This window comes from Orycteropus afer, unplaced genomic scaffold (genome assembly GCF_000298275.1).
Source record: "Orycteropus afer afer isolate SDZICR_OR568_19922 unplaced genomic scaffold, OryAfe1.0 scaffold00216, whole genome shotgun sequence".
NCBI lineage: Eukaryota > Metazoa > Chordata > Mammalia > Tubulidentata > Orycteropodidae > Orycteropus > Orycteropus afer.
The window spans coordinates 1,857,392-1,866,378 of NW_006921803.1; the positions used below are offsets into that span (position 1 = coordinate 1,857,392).

Genomic DNA, 8,987 nt, shown 5'->3' on the forward strand with positions numbered 1-8,987 from the left:
GTCTGTGTTAATTGGTTTCCCTTTTCTTTGTTGAAGAGGGTCTGTGCAATCCTTCTGCCTAGTCCGCCATCTTGCCCCGCCCCCTTGAACTCACTTTTGCTAGTTGTAAATAATACTCTGGGAAACCTGAGTCGACTTCGCAGATTATACAAACAGGACTGTTGGTAACTGGTGTATTGCTAGACTGAACGTGGAATTTATCTTCAGGTTCAGGAGCCCACTGCACTTGAGATGAATGCTCTATCAAATAATAATGCCAGTGCTGTGCATTGTTAACATCTTTCTCTTGCTGCCTTTTCCTTCTTACCATCTTAAGTTTCACTGATGGGATTAATAAAGCATATAAGTATCTTCTGCTTTTTATGACTTCTTAAAATAGTTTCCTTGAATAATGTCAAAAACTGCATCCCATACACTTCCTACAGAGCTGGGAGGTAAAGAAGCACCACACTATTTCCGCTGATGTGATTATTATTGATGCCAGTCAATGTATACATATATAAAATTGTGCCAAGTGCGTATCTTACACAATTTCCTAATGTTGTCATCACAAGAATCTTAATAGGTTGTCACTAAACACTTGAAATAACTACTACTCAGGAAAGCTGTGTGTGTTTCTCAGATGACACAATTGTAACTGGAAGAGAGGGGATGGAGACCTAGATCTGCCTGATTTCAAAGAGAATGTGTGCTTTTCCCATTCACAGCCCTGTCTAAGTTCCTCCAAACTACAATTGGGTGAGCATCAATAATATTGTTCTCATTAGAATAAACTTGTGGTTGTTGAGTCAATTCTAACTCATGATGACCCCATATGTCAGAGTAGAATTGTGTTCGATAGGGTTGACAATGGCTGACCTTTTGAAAGTCTGTTGTTGTTATGTGCTGTGGAGTCAGACCCGACTCATAGCGACCACTCCTTGGGTTTCTGAGGCAGTATCACTATGGAAGTAGATTTCCCCATCTTCCTTCTGAAGAGTGGCTGGTGCGTTTAAACCTCCAGCCTTCTGGTTAACAATCAAGTGCCTTTAGGCACTACGCTACCAGAGCTACATTTCAGTCAGCAGCTGAGTGTGTTAACTAGTTAACTAGTCCACCAAAGGGCTGCTTCATTAGAATAACAAGTAGTTCTAGACCATTGAGTAGAAAGGTCTGGTGATTTGCTTTAGAAATATCAGCTATTGAAAACCATATATAGAACAGTTCCACTCTGACACACATGGGGTCACCATGAAGAAATGACTCTGTGGCAACTAGTTTAATTTTGACAAATCATCAAAACTACTTAGTGGTAAGAAACAGGTTTCTGTTTTTCCTCTCCAAAGCCATTTGTCCTTGTCCTTTTGTCTAGGTGTCACTACTGCAATTCATGTTATCATTACTTTTGGAACTTTGGAGAGGGTTACCAGTCCTTGGGATGCTAGAGCAGTAGTGTCCATACACCATGAAGGGGGAATCCCCTTCCTCCACCTGTGTCCAATTTCATTATCATTTTTTTTTTTTTTTTTTAGTAAAAGCTGTAGTCTATCCTGATCTCATACTATAGAGCTCTTCATGAAAACTCATCCTCTAGCTTATACTTCTAACCATTCTTTCCATGTGGGTTCAAAAATGACCAAATGTCTCATGAATGAAGCAGTTGACTAGAAGTCATCTTGTTCTGTCATTACCTTTATGCCCTCACCCTATTTAGGTGCTTTCCCTTAGCCTCCTGTAACAAATCCACCATATAAATCAGTTGACACAGTTAGTTCCTTGTGGTCCAACCAGTCAAACAAGCCATACTGTGCTTTAGACTATGCATGAACCACCTTCTTTCCATTTGTGCTACCAAAACTTAGCATCTACAGTCATGGGAGAATTGAAAGGTTGTGTATGCACAGGGAGACAGCTCACGGGGCAGGAGTGCATGGGAGGGAAAGACACAGGGATGAGGTGGCTATGGAGAGGAAGTGGGAGGAGAGTTGTTGCATTGTGGGAGATTGCAGTCAATATCATGAGACAAAGTGTATGTGAACCGCTGTATGGAAGATGAATTTGCTCTGTAAACTTTCACTCAGATCACAATAAAATTAAAATAAAACAAAACAAAATGCTGCAGCATCTGCCTGTTGGACTGTGTATGCTTAAAAAAAAAAAAAAAAAAAAAAAAGTCTATTGAACTAGGCTTATCTAAAAACAGTGGCTATGAAAAGAAAGAGAAGCCAGAAGTGAGAATTATCCCCTAGGTAGAAAAATATGTGAACATATAAGACAAGGTAAAAATACAGAAAGGATAACTGCATTTTTGGGTTGTATAAGTTTATGGTGGTTCTAAACAAGATATGGAATTCAGAAAAATGATCAAGTATGTGGAGTGGTAAATGATAGGATAGATAGTGAGTTCATATTTGGATATGCTGAGTTTGAAATATCAGTGGGACATTCATGGGAGAAATGTCTAAAATACTTTGACTCATAGGAGATAAATCAGGTCTGGAGAAGTGAATTGGGAGTCATTATCCCTTAGATGCTATGGAAGCCAGAAAAATAAATAACATGGTCCAGTAAGAGGGAAAAGCAAAAACATGAAAAGTGACAAAAGTAAAACTAACATCTAAAGTTTTCATCTCCACTTACAGTGTATTTTCTACCATGCCCTTCACAGGGAACCTGTATTTCAATACTGAGTAAAGAATAAGCACAAAATTACTAATGGTAGAATCATGGACATCAGTGTGTAGGCAGCCAATCTTCAAAACAGACTTGCCCTTCCTTCCATGTAATCCATTGAATTACAAACCATCTAATTATCTTTCCTGCTTTATTTTCCACCATAATAATTATTACTGTCTAGCATACTTATTGATTTCAAATAGCTTATATATCCCCATTAGAATAAGGTCATAAGAAAAGGATTTTTTTTTTTTTAGTTCTTTTTCACTACTTAAAGCAGTACATGGAACATTGTAGGTGCTCATCATCTATTTGTTGTAAGAAAAATGAATGAATGAAAGGAAAACAGAATAAAAATTGCTCTCTACCCTTGGATGGCAGATAATATTGAAATGTTATATAAGGTTCAGCAAAACTGGTTTGTCCTTTCTCATTTCCCTAGGGTATTAGGAGGGAGATAAACGTGTAGAAGCAGTTAAACCACATCTTATTAACACTGAAACATACAGTCAAAAGTCATTCTATTACACAGTTTCTTTATTCTAATAGAGAAGCTATCAGAATATAGATAAAGAGAATTAGCTGGCTTGTAATTAGACTTCTGGGACACTAAAGGATAACTGTTTCAGTTTCAACAGCCTACATTGAATGCATTTAATATACTGTATTACATTGACAAAATTAAAAAAAAAAAAAGTGGCATTAGCATGCATTTAAGCAGTACAAGTTTCTTAAGAATTTCCCTGTTCAATGGTGGTACAAGCTGTTTACACTGCATTTCTACAAAGTATCTTTACCAGGGCTTGGGACCAGTTCTTTCTTGTTCAACTCTCTGAAGAGAGTTTGCATTTCCACCCCAGATATACTGAATCAGAATCTACATTTTAACAAAATACTCAGGTGTTTCTTATGTGTACTTTATGCATCTATTTTTCACCAAACTTTCCTAGAAAAAAAGAGGTTACTTAGAGTCTCCCTGGCCTGGCTGTTTCTCAAATTTGGATAAACTCATTCTTGCTTCAGAGCTGTTTGCTATTTCTCCTTCCTGAATAAACAAGGTCTTCAGTAACTATGGACCAATAGAATAAATTCCATAAATTACCTTTTATCCATATGAATCCTTTGCCTTTTATATTACCCTACCTTGGAATTCTCTAATCTCTGGGGTTGAGGTCTTTCATCTGTTGCTTCCTATGAAGGAAGGAATGAAGTAAGGGAATGAGGGAAGGAGGGAGAGAAGAAGGGAGGGGAAGAGAAGGGAAGGGAAGGGAAGAACACACAGGCAGGACGACAGACAGAAGTGCAGAAATACATCCCCTCTTGCATTTTAATTATCTCATTAGGCTTATTTCCTCCTTCATTTAATCCCAGTTCTTCTCATTCTCTAGTATTTTATTCTCAATAACCCTTTAAGTTATTTCAAAACACTAACCTCCTCATGCAGACAATATCCTTACATCGTTTTCAGTGGCCGTTATTTAACTCGTATCTTGACCACTTGACATCTGACTTCTTTCCTTGTATTTTCTGAAAATGAAAATTATTCTGTCTACTGATACCTAGGGAACTATCAGGCTGTCCTTATCTTTTAGGTTTTTTATGGAATTTTTTATTTGTTTTACAATGTCACATTTTAAAATTACCAGAAATATATATTTGTGTATGTGAACAAATTATAGTGGCTTAAAACACCCATTTATTAGCTCAAAGTTCTGTAGGTCAGATCTCCAGGACAGATACTTTGTTCAAGATTTCACCAAGTTGAACTCAAGGTGTCAAATGGGGCTGTGGTTCTCAGCTAGGTTTTGGGCCCTCATCCAAGCTCATTAATTATCAACAAATTCATTTGCTTTTGGTTGTACAACTGAGGTTCCCATTGTTTCGTAGCTTTCACCTGGGAGCTTACACATGACACCCTACATTTCAGTAATGGATTCCCTCACATAGAATCCCTCTCAAACTTCAAATCTCTTGGACATCAGTTCTGCAACCAGCCTGAGAAAATTCTCTACTTTTACAGAGTGCATATGATTAGGTCAGGTCCACCAGGGTAATCTCCTATTTTAACATTAATTAATTGTATTATATAACAAAATTTGAGAAGCTCTGGTGGCACAGGGGTTAAAGCACTCAACTGTCAACAAAAAGGTCAACAGATGGAACATACCAGCTGCCCAGTGGGAGAAAGATGTGACAGTCTACTTCCATAAAGTTTGCAGCCTTGGAAAAGTTATTCCTGTACTACTCTGTCCTATAGAGTCCCTATGAGTCAGAATTAACTCAACAGCAGTGGGTATAACAAAATTTAAAACCATTGGATGTACAGTTCCAAAGATTATGCAGGGAAATCTTGGGCACATCTTAGAAACTTGCATAGCACAATTATGACAAGAAGTCCAATAAGATTTTTATTTCTCATGAAATTTTATAAGTCCAGATAGTTTCAAACTTAGATGCACATCCTTCCAGAGTTCCTTCCCTAATAGTTTACCTCTTGTTTCCATATGAACTGCTAGAATTTCCAGAGTAACATTTAATAAAAGGAATAAGGATGGGAATCTTTAACACGTTCCTGATTTTACTCATAAATACTCTTAGGAAAAAAAAAAAAAAAAAAAAACACCTCACTGCCATCAAGTTGGGTTCAATTCACAGCAATCCCTCCTTGGGTTTCCGAGGCAGGGTCGCTATGAGTTGGGTCAACTCCATGGCACATAACAACAACAACATGTCTACGGATTGCCTGTTCTTCCTTCTGAGGAGTGGCTGGTGAGTTTTAACTGCCAGCCTTCTGTTAGCAGTAAAATGCCTTAGACATTATGCCACCAGAGCTCCTAGTGTTTCACATTACTAGTAATAGCTATTTTTTGAAGACACACTAGATGGCAAGTGCCATGGAAGTAAAAACTTCATCTTACCACATTTGCACAAATTATTGTCAACATATTATCTTGGTCTCATTTCTATTGTTGACTTTCATTCTATCTGTCTTTTCTGCTTTATTTTCTTTGCTTTCTGGTTTTAATGACATACAATTACTTGAATATGATAAATCATGTTTTGATTGTACTATTTAATATCCTTAAATGTATTAAATACACACTAAAAATTCTATAACTCAATATAAAATTTTATATTCCAAAATAATATAGCTACTTTTGAGTACTTATTCTTTGTTACTCAGCTAATAGACACAGATTTTAATTCATTTTTTCATCACATAATAGTTATAGTTTTATACAGAGGAAACAGAGGTTTAGAGAGTGAAGAAATTGCTCTAAATTCATTCAAAACAAAAATTCAATTTTTTTTCTAGTTTGATTCCAAATGTTTGCTCTTAAACAGTAGGCTAAGCAGAAAAATATTATTATTTCATATATTCTTTTTATATAAATGAAAATTCACTAAATTTACTTTTTTTGTGATAACTTTTCAATTTCCTTAGTTTACCAGGTAATAATAAAGTGATCTCCTAATAATGATAATTTTAAATTTCTTAATCTTAATTCATACTTTTCCTATTCTATTGATTTATGTGTTGTTGTTGTGTGCCGTCGAGTTGGCCCTGACTCATAGCGACCCCTCTTGGGTTGCCAAGGCAGTATCACTATGGAAGTAGATTGCCCAGCCTTCCTTCTGAGGAGTGGCTGGTGGGTTTGAACCGCCAGTCTTCTGGTTATCAGTCAGTACTAAATAATAATTTGTAACAGTAAACATCATTTCATAAACTTGATTTAATGCAGGCTTGCTTCAGTGTTTCTGTATTGTCTCTTGGCTGATGGTGTGACATAGAGATGACACATCATATAGAAGAAATGTCCTTCTATTCCTGGTTTCCTAATGTGTCTTATTTTTAACAAGCATGAATATTGAATTTTACTAAAGGTTCTTTTGGTATCTTTCAAGAAAATGACAAATTTTTCTCCTTCTACTTTTACTCATTTATATTATTGAATCTTTATAAATTGATGACTATAGATTAGTTTATTATTGTATTCCTAAAGCATTCAAATCTCCATATATTGTTAATGGCATTTGCAAGTGTATTAGCTGGTATTTTACTTCTTTATCAATGTGTAAGATTAGTCTATATTTTTTACTATTCATTTATCTTGTTAGATTTGGGGATTATGATAACAGTAATTTTAAAAAATTAATTGAAAAGCATTACATATATATTTTTTCATTTTTAAATGCATTTTATTAAAATATAATTTATGTACAGTGAAACACACAAAACTAAAGTAATAGGTGTCAATGCTTTTTTTTTTTTTTTTTTTGCAGTGTTCCCTCCCTTCCCCTCCCAACCTGGCAACCAACAAAGAAAGTTTCCACTGTATGTAAATTTTTCCTTGACCCTCCACAATGAATTAATACTATATTTGTCCTTCTGTGATTGACGTATTTCACCCAGCATAATGTCCTCCAAGTTCATCCATGTTGTGCAGTGGTTTGCAGACCTTACATTATTCTTTAGTGCTACATAGCATTCCATTGCGTCTATGTACCATAGTTTGGTCATCTACTCTTCCATTGTCAGGTATATAGGTTGTTTCCATCTTTTTGCTTTTGTAAATAGTGCTGCAATGAACATGGGTGTGCATATATCTGTTCCTATTCTGTTTCTCACCTCTTTAGGACATATACCTAGTAATGGGATTGCTGGGTCAAATGGTATCTCTAATTCCAGCTTTCTAAGGAATTGCCATACTGCTTTCCACAAAGGTTATATTACTTCACAGTCTCACAAACAGTGTATGAGTGTCCCAATCTCTCCACATCCCCATCAGCATTTGTTATTTTCTGTCTCATTGAACTTTGCCATAAGTGCTGGGGTGAGATGGTATCTCACTATTTTGTTTTGCATTTCTCTGATGGCCAGTGATCGTGAGCATCTCTTCATGTAATTGCTACCCACTTGAATATCCTCCTTGGTGAAGTGTCTATTCATGTCTTCTGCCCAGTTTTCAATTGGATTTTTAATTCCTTTGCTGTTAAGGCATTGGAGTTTTCTATAAATCTTAGCGATAAGTCCCTTGCCAGATATGTAACTATCAACAAGTATGAATTTGTTGCTGTCAGTTTTGTTATGTGCTTTATTGTGGTGTTGATTTCTTTGTTCCATATAATTTTCTGTGCTGAGCTAATTTGGTTACTAATCGTGTTATCATTTCCTTTTTGCTATTGTTTTAGTATTTGCAAAATATTTGTGCTGGTTCTCTTTTTTATTTTGATGTGAAGGTTTATCATTTTTCTTTAAGGTTACCCTGTGATTTGTAGCTTTCTTCCGAAGCTTAGAATAGTCCGTTCTATCTTGTAGTTGTCTTGACTTCCCTACCATTTAGAAATTCTATAACTACACAATTTTTCCCTCATTTTGCTTTGTAATTATTTGTCAATTTTTCATTTGATATCTCTGGTTCCCTGTTTACAATCTTCTTGTTGTTGTTGTTGTTATTTGCCGTCAATCTTGTTGTTGTTGTTGTTGTTGTTGTTTGCCGTCGAGTCGGCCCCGACTCATAGTGACCCCTCCTTGGGTTTCCGAGGCAGTATCACTACGGAAGTAGGATTGCCCAACCTTCCTTCCGAGGAGTGGCTGGTGGGTTTGAACCGCCAGCCGTCTGGTTAGCAGGCAAGTGTCTTAGCCACTATGCTACCAGAGCTCCCCGTCAATCTTGTAGGCTTATTTATTTTGGATATTCCATAGTTGGATTGGTTTCTTGGTTACGTCATCTTGTGTATTAATGGTCACTTGTTGTTTGCTGCTGTTGCTTCTCTGTCCAAAGGACTTCCTTTAGCATCTCTTGTAAGTTTGGTCCAGTTTTAACAAATTCTGTTAATTTCTGCTTATCTGGAAATGTCCTAATTTCACCATCATATTTGAGGGACAATTTTGCTGGGTATATAATTCTTGGTGGGCAATTTTCTCTTTCAGAATTTTATATATACTATCCCTTTGTCTTCTTGCCTGCATCGTTTCTGCTGAGAAATCCAAGCTTAGTCCTATTGGTTGCCCCTTCTAGGTAACTTTTCATTTTTCCTGTGCTACTTTCAGTAATTTTTCTTTGTCTTTGGATTTGGTGAGTTTGATGATGATATGTCTTGATGATTTTCTTTGGGGTCTATCTTCTTTGGGGTTCATTGGACTTCTTGAATGGATATATTCTCATCTTTCATCATACGAGGAAAATTCTCTTCCAACAATTCTTCAACAGTTTTTTCTGCGATTTTATTTGTCTCTTCCTCTTCTGGAATTCTGATTACATGTAAGTTATTTCTTTTGATGTTATCCCACATGAACCTTAAGCTTTCTTCATTTTGTTTTGATCTTT

General features: G+C 36.2%; 1 pseudogene; it reads right to left on the bottom strand.

Annotated features, from left to right (window-relative positions):
* Window positions 1-8,987, bottom strand: part of LOC103203413 — a 110,138-nt pseudogene that overhangs the window by 88,983 nt on the left and 12,168 nt on the right.